Source organism: Siphateles boraxobius, unplaced genomic scaffold (genome assembly GCF_051911475.1).
Source record: "Siphateles boraxobius isolate OS27281-9 unplaced genomic scaffold, OSU_SipBor_1 5, whole genome shotgun sequence".
In the NCBI taxonomy this organism is placed as follows: domain Eukaryota; kingdom Metazoa; phylum Chordata; class Actinopteri; order Cypriniformes; family Leuciscidae; genus Siphateles; species Siphateles boraxobius.
Genome location: NW_027509141.1, coordinates 34,062,481 through 34,082,212, shown reverse-complemented (window position 1 = coordinate 34,082,212; position 19,732 = coordinate 34,062,481). Strand labels below are relative to the sequence as shown.

Here is a 19,732-nt window from a genome sequence, read left to right as displayed (position 1 = left end):
AACACAGTGCTGAAAAAAACGAGATGAAATTCTACTGGAAAGGAGCAGCTATTAACAACATAACAACCTGTGTGAACAACCCCTTATATTTAAAAAAATACTTTTTAATCTGCGAATTACCAATGTCAATTGAAACGTACTTGAACGTTGAGGTGAGACCAAAACATTTCCAAGTGAAGCCGGAATGAAACTTGATGTTGACCCTTAATTTACAGGCAAAGCACCTGCAAGGTGATCGCAGAAGTGTGGGGTGGTGCATATTTCTCACGTGTTGTCGGTTGACCATCTAACCATCATAATCTCTCGCCACTGAGAGAATCACAACACATCAAAACAAGAAGAGCCTAAGCAATACTGGTCAGTATGGTCAGTCCAGCTATTTCACTTTCATTCATCAATATCCATGATACATATCTTCATGCTTCCTTGATTGTTTACCCTCCAGAATGGCTAAGGAGTGGACACTTCTGGTGCTCTGTGGCATTCTGGGGTCTGGACTCAGCAAGAACCCATCATGGTTTGAGATCATCTCAACAAATCTTTTCAAATCGCCTGGAGATATTCTGATAGGAGGACCTTTCCCAATTAACGAACTCACAAGCCAGCCAACATCAGCCAACAAAGTCACATGTTTGCCGGGAGCCAGAGCGCCTGACATCAAAGCAAATTTAAAAGTGCTGGCTAATGCTAATCGTAAAATCTCTAAGATTGTTATTCACGTCGGCACTAATGATGTTCGACTCCGCCAGTAGGAGATCACCAAAATTAATATTAAAGAGGTGTTTGAACTCGCAAGTACGATGTCAGGCACTGTAATTTGCTCTGGCCCCCTTCCTGTTCGAAGGAGTGGTGAGATAGTTAGCAGATTGTCATCACTCAATGGCTGGCTGTCTAAGTGCTGTCAGCAAAATAATATAGAATTCATAGACAATTGGAAAAGTTTTTGGGGCAAACCTGACCTGTTGAAAAGAGATGGTATTCATCCCTCCTGGGATGGTGCTGCTCTTCTCTCTAGTAATTTGGCTCATAGTCTTAGAGACAAAACATGACAATCTGGGGCTCAGGTCAGGAAGCAGACAGACTGGCTAAACCGACCATCTGCTAGCGGCCTCGCGTCACCAAGGTCAGATAAATCCCATCACATAGAGCCTCTTTCACCTAGATATCATCATATAGAGACTGTGTCTGTTCCCCGAATTTGGAAATCCAAAAAACTTCGAAACCGATCTAAGGTTAAAAATGTAATTGATTTTCAACAAATAAAAAATATATATAATACAGATGAACAAACGATAAAGCTTGGGTTGCTGAATATCCGATCCTTTACTTCAAAAGCGCTCATAGTTAATGATATGATTTCAGATTATAACCTAGATGTGCTGTGTATGACAGAAACCTGGCTAAAATCAAACGATTACATTACTTTAAATGAGTCCACCCCCCATGATTACTGTTATAAACACGAACCTCGCCTGAAAGGCAAAGGGGGAGGTGTTGCTGTAATTTATAGTAATATTTTCTAAACCACTAAAAAATCTAGTTTTAAATATACTTATTTTGAAGTGTTGGTGCTTAATGTAAAAATATATAATGTAAACGATAAATCAAGTTTGAGAATTCTGCTGGCAACTGTATACAGGCCACCAGGGCACCATAAAGATTTTATCAAAGAATTTGCTGACTTTCTATCAGAATTAGTATTGACTGCAGATAAAGTCCTAATTGTTGGGGATTTTAATATACATGTAGATAAAGAAAAAGATGCAATGGGATTGGCATTTAAAGACATTCTTAACTCTATTGGAGTTAGACAACACGTGTCAGGACCTACTCATTGTCGTAATCATACTCTATATCTAATATTATCACATGGAATCAATGTTGATGCTGTTGAAATTCTGCAGCAGAGCGACGACATCTCAGATCATTATCTAGTCCCATGTAAATTACATTTAGCCAAGGCTGCAAAGCCAACTCCGTGTTACATGTTAGACATATCACTTCTGCCACTAAAGATTGCTTTATCAATAATCTTCCTAATCAGTTTCATCATCTCAGCATCCCAGATAGCTTAGAAGAACTTGATATTGCAACAGAAACTTTTAACTCTCTCCTTTCCAGCACTTTAGACACAGTTGCTCCGTTGCGCTTAAAGAAGATTAAAGAAAATAGTCCAACGCTGTGGTACAACGAGCACACCCAGGCCCTTATGAGAGCAGCCAGAAAAATGGAGCGCAACTGGAAGAAAACAAAACTAGAGGTATTTCGGATTTCATGGAAGGAGAGCTCGGTTGCTTACAGAGAGGCTTTAAAAGCTGCTAGATCTGCTTATTTTTCAACCCTATTAGAAGAAAATAAACATAATCCTAGGTATTTATTTGAAAAAGTGGCTACTCTAATGAAAAAGAAAGCTTCAAGCCCAGAAGTATCCAAGAAACACAGCAGTAATGACTTTATGAACTTCTTCACTTATAAGATTGATAATATTAGGGACAAAATGATAACTATGCAACCGTCTACTACAGCATCGCATCAGGGAGTGCATTATAGTCTCCCTGAAGTAAAATTTGATTCATTCATTGCCATAGGAGAGCAAGAATTTTGCAAACTCGTTAATTCATCTAAATCGACAACATGTATGTTAGATCCTATGCCGACTAAACTATTGAAAGAGATGCTTCCAGAAGTCATAGATCCTCTTCTTAACATCATTAATTCGTCTTTGTCTCTAGGATACGTACCAAAAAACTTTAAGCTGGCTATGATTAAACCACTTGTTAAAAAAACGCAACTTGATCCTACAGAATTAGTCAATTACAGGCCGATCTCAAATCTACCTTTTCTATCAAAGATATTAGAAAAAGCAGTATCCTCACAACTGTGTTCCTTTCTTAAAGGAAATGATATCTCTCTATTAGTGTTACTTGATCTTAGTGCTGCATTTGACACCATTGACCACAACATTCTCTTAAATAGACTAAAAAACTATGTTGGCATTAGTGGAATTGCATTAGCATGGTTTAAATCATATTTATCTGACCGCTATCAGTTTGTAGCAGTACATGAAGAGATGTCTTATCGATCACAAGGCTCAGTTCTCGGACCGCTGCTCTACTGGGTGGTTGCCCTGCATGCTTAATAAACAAACTACAGCTAGTTCAAAACGCAGCCGCTAGAGTTCTTACCAGAACCAGGAAGTACGACCATATTAGCCTGGTTGTGTCAACACTGCATTGGCTCCCTATTAAACATTGTATAAATTTTAAAATATTGCTGATTACTTTCAAAGCACTAAATGGTTTAGCCCCCCAGTACTTGAGTGAGCTCTTAACGCATTATAGTCCTTAAGGTCTATTCCGATCTCAAAGTTCTGGCCATAATACCTAGGTAATCCCTAGAATATCTAAATCGACTGCTGGCGGTAGATCCTTTTACTATTTAGCACCAAAACTTTGGAACAATCTTCCTAACATTGTCCGGGAAGCAGACACAGTCTGTCAGTTCAAAGCTAGACTAAAAACACATCTCTTTGACCTAGCATTCACATAACACTCTATAGACTTCTATAATTCAATGTTAGGCTGCTTAGAACACTTCACCTTAAATCCCAATGTACTCGTTACATCATAAGAAGAATGGCATCTACGCTAATTTTAGTGTCTTCGTTTATCCCGAGGTTTTCCCGCAGCCTGCCGGATCCAGACCGTTTCCAGATCTGACGAAGGACTTTCGCCTGGACCCGATGACAATGCAGTGCTGAAGTGCCAACTAGCCTCTCCCTATGGAGGATCCCTATACCACTCTACAGATAAAGCGTTGTGGATTTTTTTTGGTTCGCGTACCTACCCGAAGTGTTAAGATAAAATAAAATTCTGCATCAAAATTTATAGACAAGACAAGTAGTTTGTTTAGGCATGGTTTGTAAGGAATTACAAACCTGCGCACATATATTCAAACGCACATAACTATAGAATCAATTCTTAATGCGCATGTGGATGCAATCAGCGTCTATCACAGGTTCGCGTTTAAAGTCTGTTTAGAGAGAACGGTGTCGTCTTAGCGGCCCCTAATTTAATAACAAACTACTTTAGCTGGAAAAAACATTTTTCAAGAACCACTATAAAACTAAACCAATCTCTGTTACCTTAAATTATATGTTTATCTCTGTAAAGCTGCTTTGGAACTATCTACATTGTTAAAATCGCTATATAAATGAGGATGACTTGACTTGACTTGACAAGTGAACTGAGCCAACGGGTGAAGCCTGAAGATCTTGAGTGCAACAGGTAAAATCTTTGAGGAAGCCATATTGACAACGTAGTCTACAAAATTTTAAAAAGCTTTACTCCCTGAAATCACCTTTAATCTTTCTGTTTTGGCAGAATAAGCACATTTGGTCTGTCTCTCTCATAGGTGATGAAGTTCTCTGTGGATGTGATCAACTCTATAGAGGATCTCCTACCTGGAATCACACTAGGATTTGAGAGTTACGACACATGCATGCAACCAGCCGTTGTCATAAGGCCTGTCCTTCAGTTTCTCACAAAGGAATCAACAGAGGAACTGGACATCGCCTGTAACTACACTGACTACAAGACCCGTGTTATAGCTATCATAGGCCCAAACAACTCCGAGTTGGTCCCGGTCATTGGCAAGCTGATTGGATTTTTTCTGATGCCATTGGTGAGTTGCCATTAAAAGTGTTAGAGGATGAAACATAAAATCTCATTTGTAGCAAATCTGAAAATGCTACAGACCTGACCTTATGACCTTACCATATACAATGAAAAAACAAAAATACTGTAAAAAGGGTAACACTTTACAAAAAGGTTAACATTGTTAACATTAGTTAAATATATTCGTTAACATGAAATAACAATAAGCAATACTTCTACCACATTTATTATTCTTAGTCAATTGTAATTTCAATATTTACTAATACATTTTTAAAATTCAAAGTCGTATTTGTTAACATTTGTTGATGCACTGTGAACTAACATGAACAAACTATGAACAATTCGATTTTTACTAACATTAACAATGATGAACAACTGCTTAAAAAAATATATTGCTCATTGTTAGTTTATGTAAGCTAATGCTATTGTAAAGTGTTAAAGTAAAAATAATTCATTTTTGGAAAAGAATATACATTTGTAACAAATATAATGCATGTACTTTAACCTGGTATATTGTTGGAATTGTTTTGGTAAGCAAAAGTCTTAACTAGCATTTTCATACTCAATCTGGGATGCTCTTCCTGTTTTTTTAATTTTAATTCCTGTTCCAATTTATCTCTAATTGCCTAATCTTAGATTAGCTATGCTGCCACCAGCGACATGTTCAGTGACAAAGAGACCTTCCCATCCTTCATGCGCACAGTTCCCAGTGATCGCTGGCAGGTTGCAGCCATGGTCCAGCTTCTGAAAAAGTTTGGGTGGAACTGGGTGTCAGTAATAGGTAGTGACGATGAATACGGACAGAAGGGCCAGCAGCTGTTTTCCAGCATGGCCAATGAGGAGTCCATCTGTGTGGCATATCAGGGTTTGATTCCTGTATACACTGATCCAGAGCCAATGATAAAAGAGATTCTCAATCGTATTGTGGATGCCAAAGTGGGGGTGGTGGTTGTTTTCTCTCTCCCTGAACCAGCCAGAGACTTCTTCATAGAGGTAAAAAAAAAAAATGTTTGCAACTTTAAAAGGGCCATATTGTGAAAAAAAATATTTGATCTTTTGAAGTACAGGAGTTTGCAATACTATAAAATTATACTGTAGATTCAGAACTGTAAACTTTCTGGCCAAACCAAAAAAGACAATTCAATTTGAAGATGCAAAAGAGCCTCGTTCCAAAATTGTTGGATTCCCAAATACATTAACATGACACCAAGCACACCTGCTGGCTACAATTTAATAGAGGCTCTTTTTATTGCTATCCCTTCACAAAGAAGCACAAAGTTGTTCTTCCTCTTTGGTGAAACAAGAGGCCAACCTCACATCACAACTTTCAAGAAACAGCTAAAACACTGCTTACCACAACCATAAACAAGAGCACTTACTTTAAAACTCGCATTGTGCACTACAAATTTTGCTCACTCTTATAACAAATTGCTTTCTGATCTACCTCATTTGTAAGTCCTTTCGGATAAAAGTATCTGCTAAATTAATAAATGTAAATTAAGTGTGGGGCTGTTACTCATTTCACATGCTAAGTGGACGTTCACATGAACATTTAAGGGTTGTTCAAACAACATGTTTTCTGTTTAAGAATGTAAGATGCAGGACAGTGGAAAGGGAAAAAAATGCAAGGTCTGTCTTGAGGCATGTTTTAACTAAATTGAGCACTGCCGTTTTTCGAACGCTGTGTCACGAGACGCGAGATATCCATCTAAGGCATGTTTAAAACCATGAAAAGCAGTGCAGAGGAATGCAAAGATGCATTCTGTGTGAACATCCTCTTAACCCTTTAGAGTCTTGGGCTATTTTGGCCGTTTTTGAGTACTTTTTTTATTTTTTATTTTGCGACATAAACAAATGTTTACCATACCAATGTTTGGTATAATTTTTTTCAGCACACCATCACATATATGAACAGACAATTAGTTTTTCACTTTGATGTACTGTATCAACATACTGCACCCAAAATCACACAAAAAACACAAAATGCTCAATGAAGCATTTTAAAAGGTTTAAAATGTAAACACAAGTTGTTAATGTCAACATATACAGGTATAATTCAGATATAATCAAGCTATATACAAAAAAATATTATTTACAAAAAATAGCGGGTGTAGCCATAGGCTTTTTTTTTCTTTTTAGCTTTGCCACTTTTTAAAAAATGTTGTGCACATAATTATATAGAGAGCTATATTTAAAGCCTTGCAATCAAAGAGAATGAGGGTTCCCAAATAGTGAAAATACAACATAAAAAAGCTAAAATTGAGATAAAATCAAACTATATGTACAGCAAAAAGCAGGTGTGGCAATAGGCGTTTTTCCTTTTCTTTTTTGCTTAGAAACTCTACAAAACACTTCATGTACAATTACACATATAGCTCCATTACAGGGCTTTCATTTCTTGAGTAAGAGGGGTTCCTCAATAATGCAAATATACTAGGGGTGTAACGATTCATTCGTTTTCTCGATGCATCGATTACAAATCCTGACGATGCATATGCATCGATCTTGAAACATGTATTTCGAATCGTGGATCATTTATTTCGGTCAATATTCGATTTAAAATGCTAAGAATTGCAAAATTTGCGATTCTATATCGATTCAGTGCTTCAAAACATATAAACATTAAATGACTACATGCGCGAATTGAGGCGTTGTGCGGCGTCATTTCGCGTCCTCACAGCTCTCACATACTTGCTGCACTCTTACCATCTTTCACTGGATTTCGCTCGCGCTCGGTCCCATATAGCTCTCATCTACAGATTTTTGAGCAGTCCATGTTTGAGCTCTCCTCAGGACAGCCATTGGTGTTCACATTAGCAGATGACAGCTCTCTATCGAGAAAGCAAGCCATTGATAAACCTGCCATATCATTGCGCGGGCACTGCTATGAAACAACGCGCTCGTTGCGTGTAAACGTCACCGTTAATTTCTTTAAGATAAGATACTGAAGTTTTACGGAAATGGGTCATACTCGTCCTGAGCAGTTAAAGTAAAACCCCACTTATTCAAGGGTGCGTATTTATTACATGGAAAGAGAAAACATATAATAGGTGTCTAAAATGCACACTCTTCCGATTAATCATGAATGATGAATGAAATGTAACTTAATGTCGTTAAACTGAACTGATGAAATAACTACAACATTAATTACACTGAAATAAGAGCGCGTGGTTTATCCATCAATCAGATGCGCATTAAAGTTGCATTCGTAATCGTTACTATAGCACGAGTAGACATCCGGCGCGTTTTCTTTCAGAACCACAAGGAAAATGTTCAGTCTGATAAAGAGAACAAAGAGTAGCTATTCCATGAGGAAACGTTAGTTAAGGTTTAGTTGGGAAAGTTCATGGTATTTTTAGTCTCACAATGGAAGGATGTTTAATGTACCAGGAACACTTTAAGGTTGTGTTCCTACAAAATAGTTCGCATGAACTACCTATACTTTTAAAGCCTCTTTAAATCTTGGTTTACATTTTTACAAATGCTTATTTATAGGCTTTGGAAATATTTTTTATAATAATAGATTCATTTAAAACTAACATGAACTAACGTTAACAATAGATAAAATGTCGTTAATTCTTTTTTTTTTTTTTTTCACTCTGACCCCCGAAGGCAGCTTTATAATTCACACCCTGACTAAGACCCATTGGGGGAAGCATTTAAATAATCCTATGAATGCATATAAAAAAATAAGAATCGAATCGAATTATTCGAATCGCATCAAATTTTAATGTGAATCGCATTGAATCGAATCTTTTTGAATTTGCAAAAATGGTTCTTTAATCGAATCGAAAACCTATGAATCGTGAATCGAATCGATTTGCTGCCTACCCAAAGATTCACAGCCCTAAAATATACCATACAAAAGGTAAAATGAACACAAAATCAAACTTTACATACAACTATTTACAACAAATATCAGGTGTGTTTTTTTTAAATCTGTGCCACTCCTCAAAACAGTTGATTTAAATCTACTCCTAAAGTACTCTCCAAATCTACTCAAACTCTTCCAAAAACTAACAATAATATCTCTCTCTAAATATATCATGTATATATGTCTCTCTTTGTCTACTCTGTAAATCTCCTGCCTTTCAATTTCGCTTCTTTCCTCAGTTGGCGCCTCCTCCATTCCCTAAAATGTGCAGCCTGAAGAGCAGAGTCAGCAGATTCACAAATTTTTCTCTATTTTTTTATGACATAACCAACGAAGTTATTAGAATAAATGCAACGCCTGTCGCATCCCATCTTGCGTTCTTTTACGAACGCGTCAATATTTTTTTATATAGACGCGTAAATGGTCATATCTCCGTTTTTACTTGGTCTATAAACACAAAACAAAAAGTAAAATAGAATTTCAAGCTAGCACTTTCGACAGAAGTGGATGGCAGTGCTCAACAAGACTTTTGTTTTTATGCTTTGACGTCTTAAACTGGTCGTGTGACTATCACGCCGGCGTGATCTGCGACCGCGAAGAGTTAAGAAGCAAAAACAGTCTGTTTAAATTTATGGCTCAAAAAGAGAGTAGAAAATGGTCACAAAACTAAATTATGAAACTATATTGGTGCCGGAAATATTATAAGTGGGCTTTAGGGAAAAATATAAATTTGTAATTCTTGTTCTCTTTTTTTATTCACTTTTTATATTCTGACTAAGCATACCGGTTTTGGTGATTTTAAATGTTTTTGTCATCACTACCTAACCAGGTAATCAAACGAAACATAACAGCCGTTTGGGTGGGAAGCACTGCATGGTCTCTCAATGATGGTGTATCCACCCTGCCCGGCATCAATTCAATAGGCACAGTGCTGGCGTTTGCAGACATCACCAGACCTATTGACCTATTCACTCCCTATATCCGTGAGCTCTTCAAAAAAAATGGAGGAGACACAAATCCCCCAGGAGCCTAATACAGAAATCTCCACTCTGGACAATCCTTGCCCAAGCTGCAGCTCCCTAAGCCAAGCCAACCTGAGCATGGTAGAGGTAAAACTTGTGCAGCGGTCTGCTTTCACTGTGTATACTGCCATCTACTGTGTCGCACACGCGCTGGATGACTTGCTTGGATGTAATGCCACCCGCTGTGCTCTAAATCCCAAGACTGACAGAGTCTATCCATGGCAGGTAATCACACACAAGCATCTCTTTCTGTAAATCTGCTTGTTTTAGCATACAAGATTAAGGGTGTACTAATAGAACCGTTTTTGATCTTTCCTACAGCTGTTAAAGAAACTACAAAAAGTTTCTGTAGATCTAGAGGGAGTCAATTTTAAGTTTGATAAAGAGAGTAATCCAAACGTTGGCTATGATATTATGCAATGGATCTTTAATGACACCACTGTGCGCTTTGATGGAATTGGATACTTTTATGTGAACCTCACAATTGATGAAGAAGACATAAAATGGCACACGAAAAATGGAAAGGTATGAATAGGACAAATGCTTGTATTGTAATTTAAATTGTTTTACTACCAGTCAAGTTTCTACACTTATTCATTATCTGAAATGCTTACAATTAGTTTTGTAGACTAATAATATATAAGACTTAAATCTCAATTTATTTCAAATGTTTTTGAAACAATTTACTGTTATTTTAACCATTATTCTAAAATATGTAATGAGTAGGTGTGTCCAAACTTGTGACTGGTTCTAGTGTACATCACAGAGCCTGACAAATGGTCTCTGTAACAGGTGCCAATGTCCACGTGCTCATCAGACTGTAGGATAGGACAAGTGCGCAGAGTTAAAGGCTTCCACTCCTGCTGTTTCAACTGCATTGACTGCAAGGAGGGAACGTTCCTAAACAGCACAGGTGCGCGACTACTAGGGTCTGAAATTAACTTTTCCATTAAGGGGCAATATTTGCCCACAGGAATTTATTTCCAAGAACATTTTTAAGAATGTTTAACGATGCTTTATTCTGTTCTATGGTGGAATAATCCCATAATGGTATGAGATTAGTGCAATTTTAAATATCCTACATAAATTATACAATTAAAAAACAGGAACTAAAAGTAATTCCCTAAATGCATTGTTGCCCCAGCCCATTCATTTCTGACCCTGTTTTCAAGTCATTCTAAACAATCCTAATAGGGCGGTTAAAATTTGCTCTTAACATACTTGCTTTATCTAACATGCCTAGCGAATAGAAAATGAATGCATGAGCTTCTTGCCATTTGATGTTGACTGACCTTAATCTTCCTTCTCTGTTGATTTGAAGATGACATCCAGTGTAGATCATGTCCCAAAGGCCAGTGGTCCACCCTACGAAGCACAAGCTGTGTCTATCCCATCTATACTTACCTGGCCTGGAGCAACAATGAGTCAATCGGACTCATTCTGGGAGGAATTTTGCTGCTAGCATTACATGTATTGGTAGGGGCTGTATTTTTCAGGCATAGAGGAACTCCACTGGCCAGCATCCATATCACCCTGTAGCCCAAGACTGGTTGCCCACTGAAGCTAAGAATGGCTGAGCCTGGTTAGTACCTGGATGGGAGACCTCCTGAGAAAACCAGGTTGGTGCTGGAAGAGGTGTTAGTGAGGCCAGCAGGGGGCGCTCACCCTGTGGTCTGTGTGGGTCCTAACGCCCCAGTATAGTGACGGGGACACTATACTGTCAAAGAGCACCGTCCTTCAGATGAGACGTTAAACCGAGGTCCTGACTCTCTGTGGTCATTAAAAATCCCATGGCACTACTCGTAAAGAGTAGGGATGTAACCCCGGTGTCCTGGCCACATTCCACCCATTGGCCCCTGCCAATCATGGCCTCCTAATAATCCCCATCCACTGAATTGGCTCTATCACTCTCTCTCCTCTCCAACTATAGCTGGGGTGTGGTGAGCGCACTGGCGCCGTTGTACTGTGGCTACCGTCGCATCATCCAAGTGGATGCTGCACACTGGTGCTGGTTGAGGAAAGAACCCCTGATATGATTGTAAAGCGCTTTGGGTGTACAGTAGTACATATGAAAGCGCTATATAAATGCCTCATTCATTCATTCATTCACTGGTGAAAACTGCAGGTGGACCGTTGAGTGGCCTTGCTCTGTTGAGTCTAGCGGGAGAATGTACAAGCCTGGTGCTGTTCCTGGGTCAGCCGGGAGACATCGTGTGCCGTCTGCAGCAGCCACTAAACGCCTTTTTTCCCACTGTGGCCCTCTCGGTCATTCTGACCATTTCCCTTCAGGTGATCTTTAGAAAAAAGAAAATAAATTAAAAGCCATTTTAATTTAATAAAATGAAATAAATAATAAAAAAATTATGTAATAAAATGTAATTGCAATATTGATACAATTTAAATGTAATTCATCTGTACTTCACAACTTAATTGTGCGTACTTAATTGTGTGATAAGTCATCACTTGAGGTTAAGTGTAAGTCCTGAAATAAAACCAAATAGAACCACTGTATTAAAACAAGAAATGCAAAAAAAAAAAAAATTCTACTGCCATCTTTTACTTACCAGATTGTGTGCGTCACAGAGTTCCCTGAAAAGTCTCCCGATCACCTGGAGAACCTATGAGGACGAGGAAGCTGGTTTGTGATTCTGGGATGTTGCGGGCTCCAAGCGGGACTGTGTGGTTGGTACGCCCGAAAAGGTCCCTCCTTGACCCAATACGTGGCCAGTTTGGAGGTGAACTATGTGAAAACTTTTCTACATTGCCCAGTGGAGCCCATGTTAAACTTTGGCTTGATGCTCGGTTTCAATGTTCTTCTGGCACTGATGTCATTTATGTCTACCTTCATGGCTCTAAAGCCGCCAGGACAGTATAACCTGGCCAGAGATATCATCATCTCCACCTTGATTTACTGTGTAATATGGGTGATGTTCATTCCCATCTACACAAGTCTAAGTGATAAAGAGAAGTCGACTGCTCAAGTAGGAGTAAGTTTACTAAGTAACATGGGGCTGGTAGCGGCCTATTTTTTCCCTAAATGCCGCCTGTTAGTCAAACACCCAGAACTCAACACAGATGATCACTTTCGTACATTTTTAGAAGGGGTCCTACCAACACCACCTGAAGAAAGCTAAAAATAATTGCTAAATCATTAGTGGTAAATTCATTAGTCATTTGTGGTAAAATATTTTTGTTTAATGATCCTTATGATCCCCTTCTTTCTCAGTTCTCACTTAAAACATTTTGACGTCAATCAATATTTTAATTAAGTGGTTCTCAACTCCAGTCCTCGGGACCCACTGCTCTGCACATTTGTATGTCTCCTTATTTAACACACCTGATTCCGATTATCAGCTCGTTAGGAGAGACTCCATGATCTGAACTGAGTGTGTCAGATAAGAGAGACATACAAAATGTGCAGAGCAGAGGGTCCCGAGGACTGGAGTTGAGAACCACTGTTTTAATTTATCTGGTAAGCAGTACGCAGTCATCTGCTATAATAATAGCATTATGTTTTATTTTATATATGTGTGTACTAATATATATATATATACTGAACAAAATTATAAACGCAACACTTTTGTTTTTGCCCCCATTTTTCATGAGCTGAACTCAAAGATCTAAGACTTTTTCTATGTACACAAAGGGCCTATTTCTCTCAAATATTGTTCACAAATCTGTCTAAATCTGTGTCAGTGAGAACTTCTCCTTTGCCGAGATAATCCATCCACCTCACAGGTGTGGCATATCAAGATGCTGATTAGACAGCATGATTATTGCACAGGTGTGCCTTAGTGTCCACAATAAAAGGCAGACAGATTTTAGTTTTTAAAGGCCAGTTATTTCATGGATCCAGGATACTATGCATCCTGATAAAGTTCCTTTGGCCTTTGGAATTAAAATAGCCCCACATCATTACATACCCTTCACCATACCTAGAGATTAGCATGGTTTTATTTCAGTTAGCCTAATAGCTGGTTTGATTTGCATTGAGAGATGATCTTATGAAAAGTACCCCATGCCAATCTCTAGCTATGGTGAAGGGTATGTGATGATTTGGGGCTATTTTAATTACAAAGGCCAAGGGACCTTTATCAGGATGCATCCTGGATCCAATAACTCTCTTTATACCTGCCTTTAAAAATAAAAATCTGCCTGCCTCTATAGGAAATTAACATAGGGGTTCCTGACTTATGCACCCTGTATTTTAAGGAAGAACATTTATTTTACGATACATTATTCATTCACAAAGAAAATTGGTGTCCTTAAAGATTGGATTTTTAAGGCATTAAGGCATAAATTCTTTTTTATTGCTCTTTTTAGTCAACTTTAGCATGGGTGTGTTCACTTATGCTAAGCACTGTCGATCATGTATTCTGTCATTATTTACTCATTAACCTGTATGCTGTTCTATGGAATAAATGTTAAAAGTTTGACCACATGAGGGTGAGTAAATAATGACAGAATTGTCATTTGATGAACAGTTCCTAATAACAAACAGAAGAGGGCAGAATTTAGCCAGAATTTAGCCAAAGTTAGTGAGTCAGTCAGATCGTAGAACTCCCACAATGCCCTCATGTTTGTCATGTTTACAGTATATTTGAATAAATAAAAATATTTTTTCCCCCAGTATTCAATTCTTTGTTTTGTTTTAAATAAGTGGTCACATGCTTTTGTGTTTCCCATGTTTCTATTTAAGAGTGACAGCAATAAAAGTTTGGCAAAACAACAATTTCCAGGTATTGTGTTTTAAACTTTTATCAAACATAAGATCATTTTAGCTAATCTATTTTGGAGACTATCTCAATTACAATATTATGGCAGATAGGGCATTATTTCAGCAATAAGGTGCTTGAGGTCATGTTATATTATGAATATAGTCAAAGGGTGCTTTTGGACACAACAATAGGAGTTTTTAACCCTTTAAACCATGAGTACATATAAGTGCCATATTCTAACTGTACGTTCACACCAGACGTGAATAGAGCGTCAAATTCACGCCTGTCGTGTCTAGTTATATGCTTAGACAATTTGAATCCAATTTGAACAATTTGAATCCATTAATCCAAGAATCCAAAAACAAAAGTTTGAAGCGAAATCCGTTGGCGGCCTTGTTTTTACAAGATGGCTGATGTTGATCGAACATTCATCGAGATAGTCATCGCTCTGTATTTGCTCTGGAGAGCAGAACAGCGGCGTAGGGATCATCGTCGCCTTATTTGGGTCCACCAGACCCTTCGGAGGCGAACCCAGTTTGGCGAGTTTCACCATTTGCTCCAGTAGCTGCGTCTGGATGACGGCCGCTTTCAGCGGTACTTCCGCCTGCCCCGCGCCCTATTTCCTTCTCACACAACACTGTCCAGACACAAACTATGTTCTTGCACTAAAGTATGTTGGTTGTCTTTACATTAGAATAATAATAATGTTTCATATAATCTAGATTAGATATGGAATAAATAGCATTCAATACAAAATTAATGTCTCATATATTAAAATCAAGTTTTTATGTGATAAAATATTTACTCGGGTGGCAGACGCGAATTCGTGTCTGCAGCGTGAATGCACAAAAAGCACTAAATAAAATCATTCGCGCGTAACGTGCCAGACGCTCAATTCGTGCCATTCGTGCCTAAATCACGCCATAAAGGGACCCTAATAAGGGGAGCACCTCCAGCTCTAAGGTTTACATTGCCAACAGGCAGCATACTCGGCAGAAGTGCTATCGACACTTTAAAGCAAGGGGAGTACAATCTTACGCTACTGGACTATCGAGGAGGCCTACTGTAAGGCCAGCTTCGAATGTCATGGGCATTATCCAAGGCAGTGCTTTGGCTCTAAGGGAGCATACTCAACCATCCCACATTGGGGGGAGTAACTAATCTGTCTCTACCTGAGCCTGGGTGGTGAAGGGTGATAACATACGGGCTATGGGTAGCAAAGTACTCTAAATAATGACTCTAGCAAGGGAAGTACAGCATGACCCTGAGGAATGTATCAGGTTGAGGCCTAATATCTTGTATATTCTCTACTAAACCCAAGGGAATAGAGGCCTCAGTAAGTGGCCAACGACATTCAACCTTTTGACTTGAATATTTTATTCAGGGGGCTCAGCGGAAAAAGGCCTAGCTAGATAAACTATCTACAATACTCAGCTCTAGATGGCTGAGGCCTGAGCACACTGCTTCTTACTTTCTAGAGAAAGGCCTGACAACGCACTTGAGATATCTGCATGGGAGGCTTTTTTGAAGAGAGCCTGCTACCTATGCTGCTATCCACCCTCTAACACCACTAGCATTTTTACACCTAATGCAAAAAGGTGGACCTTGGCTAAACAATCTTGTAATAAGAGGAGGCCAGTACTTGGAAAAGCTAGATTAACAAGAATAAATAATCCTGATGGGTTCTAGCTCGAAGGAAGCTACACTCAGTTACTGAGATGCTTGTGGTGAGAATGCTTAGCAAACCGCCACCAATTTCCTAGTTAATAAGCCTAAGCCAGATATTGAGGCGGCCCGTGAGGGCCAACACACGAATATTAAATGACTTAAGTTCAGAGCTATAATCTCAAACGACTATCTAAAAGTGAGAAGAAAACTGCTGCTCTAGTATAAGGTGGCTATCAAGGTGGCCTGAAGAGGGCCAATGCTTGACTTTGTAGTTCTATCTGGAGCTTGACAGAGTGGTGGCCTCAGTAGAATTACTCCCGATAGGGAGGAAGCCATCTCACACAAAAATGTCTATAGATGCTTGGATGAACTGTGGCCTCACTAGAGAATTTTCCATACAGCCAACCTGTTCATTACTACAGATTGGCATTGCCCGCTATATAAGCCTGACGACTATAACATAAGAGGAGGCCTATGGGAAGGGTATGCATAGCCTACCTATATATGGGAACTTCAGGGCCCTAATTTCACCATCCTATGAAAACATTATTTAACACCCCCTTAATACTTTCTAACAGGGAACCGTGGTCTATTATTCAACCTTACTAAAATCTCTTGTAAAGGGAGGGGACCTACAGAGCTCAACCTGATGCCCATAGAGCAATGGCCTAACCGAAATTCACAAAATGGAGGCCTATCACCATAAGAGCACGAAAGAGCGCACTTACTACCAAACCCCAGGCCAGACCTACAGAAGGGTTCCAAATTTAAGGAATAACTCATAATAGGTCCAGCCTCAGGTCTGATATAAGAAATGCTTGGGGTGAGAGATTTAAATGCTTCAAATCTGTCAGCAGATCAGCCTGATATGCTTGCAGCACCGTCATTTGTGTGCAAGGCATCACTAGCCAGACCCACCGCCGCGTATGCCCTGCCATTTAAGCGTGCTGTCATATTTTAGTGGCTTAAAAGGCAGGGCTGGAGCACTTAGTGTCGATGCCTCTCCAGTCTTGAGATAGTTCGCAAACATCTTGTCAAATGGTGCATCGACACATGCCTGTGTTCGAGCATCCCCTCAACATCAGCATAGTTCGCTGATGGTGATGAATGCGCGCTGTATATGGGTTCGTCCATGCCTTTTCAATCTCATTGTGTAGATCGGGCAGGAATGGAAGGCTCATGAGAGCTGGAGCTTTATGGCTGGAAAGAAACCGTTCGTCAAGTCTGCCACGAGCGGTCTCTTCCCTCACGTGCTTCAATAGCTGAAGCTTCGATGAAGCACGATCCATAACACTCAACAGCTTAACATACGCGGGGCAGTGGGCTGTGAGGGTTCGGGTTGTATATCCTCTTCACCCTCATCAGCCATCTCCTGCTCTCTTGGGCTGGTTGTTTTATATACAGCAGAGCACTCGCTGCTGGATCAGAGGATGTGAATAACAACATTTTATATTTAACACAGTCCTGTTCATGTATTTAGGAAAAATATAAAATGTATCTATTCATCATCTGGATTCAATCCATTCAACTACAATAATCCTGTGTGAGATTTACAAAATAAGATTAAAAAAAACTAACACCAATGAAAAGTAAGAGAGAAATGCTACGCACCCTACTCCAAATGTATGCAAAGCGCTTGTAAACATGTGGCTAGGATGGGAATTCAATGTAAGTTCATCTTAACAACAGTCAAAATTGAATGCAAATATCTGACCGATAGTTTTGACATTATACGCCTGATGTTACACTTATGCAAACCCATTTAGCACCCACAGTATTAAGTAGAGTATGTACGTGACTACTGTAAGGCTGGAAGCTTAAGCTGCTATTTTGAACCAATAATCGGAACAAAAGGCAGTTGAAGGATGACGTGTATAATTCAAATATTTATCTGACTCCAATATAATTAGTTTGACTCCATTAAAGTTGTTGTTTTTCTTTAACCTCTTATTCTTTAAAGGTAAAGGTCTTTCTTAGAACTGATAGGAAAACGTAGGATAGTTCAGCCAAAAATTAAAATTCTGTCAGTAATTACTCACCCTCATGTTGTTCCAACCTCATAAGACCTTCGTTCATCTTCTGAACACAAATTAATATATTTTTGATTAAATCTGAGAGCTGGATCACTCCTCCATAGGCTTCTAAGGGATTGAAACTTGCCTATTTTAGCGTAGTGCTTCTGTGTTGTACGTCACACGTAGGCTCACTATTGGCCGACGCTGGTCATGTGTAACGTGTGACGTACAACACAGAAGCACTACGCTGTTAAACTACATCAACTGACTCGAGGCCCACAGAGAAGGAAATTAATAGTTGAAATAAAGTCGTTATTTTTGAGGGGTTTTGCACACAAAAAGTATTCTAGTCGCTTGATACACTTAAGATTGAGCCACTGTAGTCACTTGGACTATTTTAACGATGTCTTTAATAGCTTTTCGGGGCCAGCAAGTTTCAATCCCTTAGAAGCCTATGTGAACCAGCTCTTAGATTTAATCAAAAATATCTTAATTTGTGTTCCGAAGATGAACGAAGGTCTTACAGGGTTGGAACAACATGAGGGAGAGTAATTACTGACAGAATTTTCATTTTTGGGTGAACTATCCCTTTGACCTGAACGTTTAGATAACGAAAGTTATAATCACTTTAGCTTTCAACATCATCAGTGATAAAAGGAAAGATTCTCAAAGCCTGTAAAGCAGGCAAAGTTAGTTAAAGTCCCTGTAAAGTCAAAATTAAGTATGTTTTCTGAGGTTTGTCACACCCCAGGAAAATGTGTTATTAGCCACCCAGCAAAATTTGAATGATAAAAAAAAGCCGGCAAGTACAAAAAATAAGCTATCAAAATCTGGAAAAAATAGTAGTAGTCTCTGCTCTCAAACGCTGGGGGAGTGTCCTCTGGCTGCGCTGAAACCACGCCCACTCACGGGAAGTAAACACTCACCAGTTGTCGGTGCGACAGGAGGTTGAATGCCGAGCCGGGAGATAGTCGGTTCAGCCCCATTCACCAGTAATGTAACAACAGTAACAGTCACTTATAATCAATGAATCCCAGTTGTCTCCGATGAAAGTTTATAAAACTATCCCGTGTAAAATCACCACTACAGAGGCGGGTTTTTGCTTCACAAAATTAATTCACCTTTTCTTGATGTGATCGTTTTTTGGAAATGTAAATAAGGACACCGATCTGTTTTGTACGTGACCGCATACAGGTAGTACGCATTTCCGTTATGAACGCATAGCTAGCTAGCAAACTGTAGGCTGTAGTAACTAATAGTACTGACAGTAACTCGCGATTGATTGAGCGCCAAACTGATGTGAATGTGCTCTATAATATTGTTAGGGGAGGGGCCAGCCTCAGGGGCTTCAGTGCGTCATCAAGTAGGGGCGTGTCCAGGAGCTCAGACACTCCAGTGCGTCATCAAGACCCCGTTTTAGCCCCGCCCAAAAAATTCGGAACACAGCAATGATGAAAAACTGTTTAACGGTCTAACTCCACAATTCAGTACTTCAAAGTTCACAGTCTTTGTAATATGTTTAGCAATACATTTCTAACATTTATAATGTGTTCAGAATTTTTCTTTAGAATTCCCGTTACAGGGACTTTAATAAGTTACATGTTTAAATATACAGACAGAAGAATGGAACGACATACTGTATAGAAAACTTAGTTGTAACAAATAATGCACTGTTGTGCAGAAGAGGCCGTAAAAGCCTTTCTCCTAGTATGAGGTTACGCATTGGATTGGGGGAGTGGCAGGGTTAAAGCCTTTCTCC

The 19,732-nt window shown here is 39.1% G+C and overlaps 1 pseudogene; it reads left to right on the top strand.

Moving 5' to 3' along the window:
* The first annotated feature begins 446 nt into the window (after positions 1 to 446).
* On the top strand, positions 447 to 12,706 carry LOC143711945 (taste receptor type 1 member 3-like; annotated as a pseudogene).
* Positions 12,707 to 19,732: the final 7,026 nt, after the last annotated feature.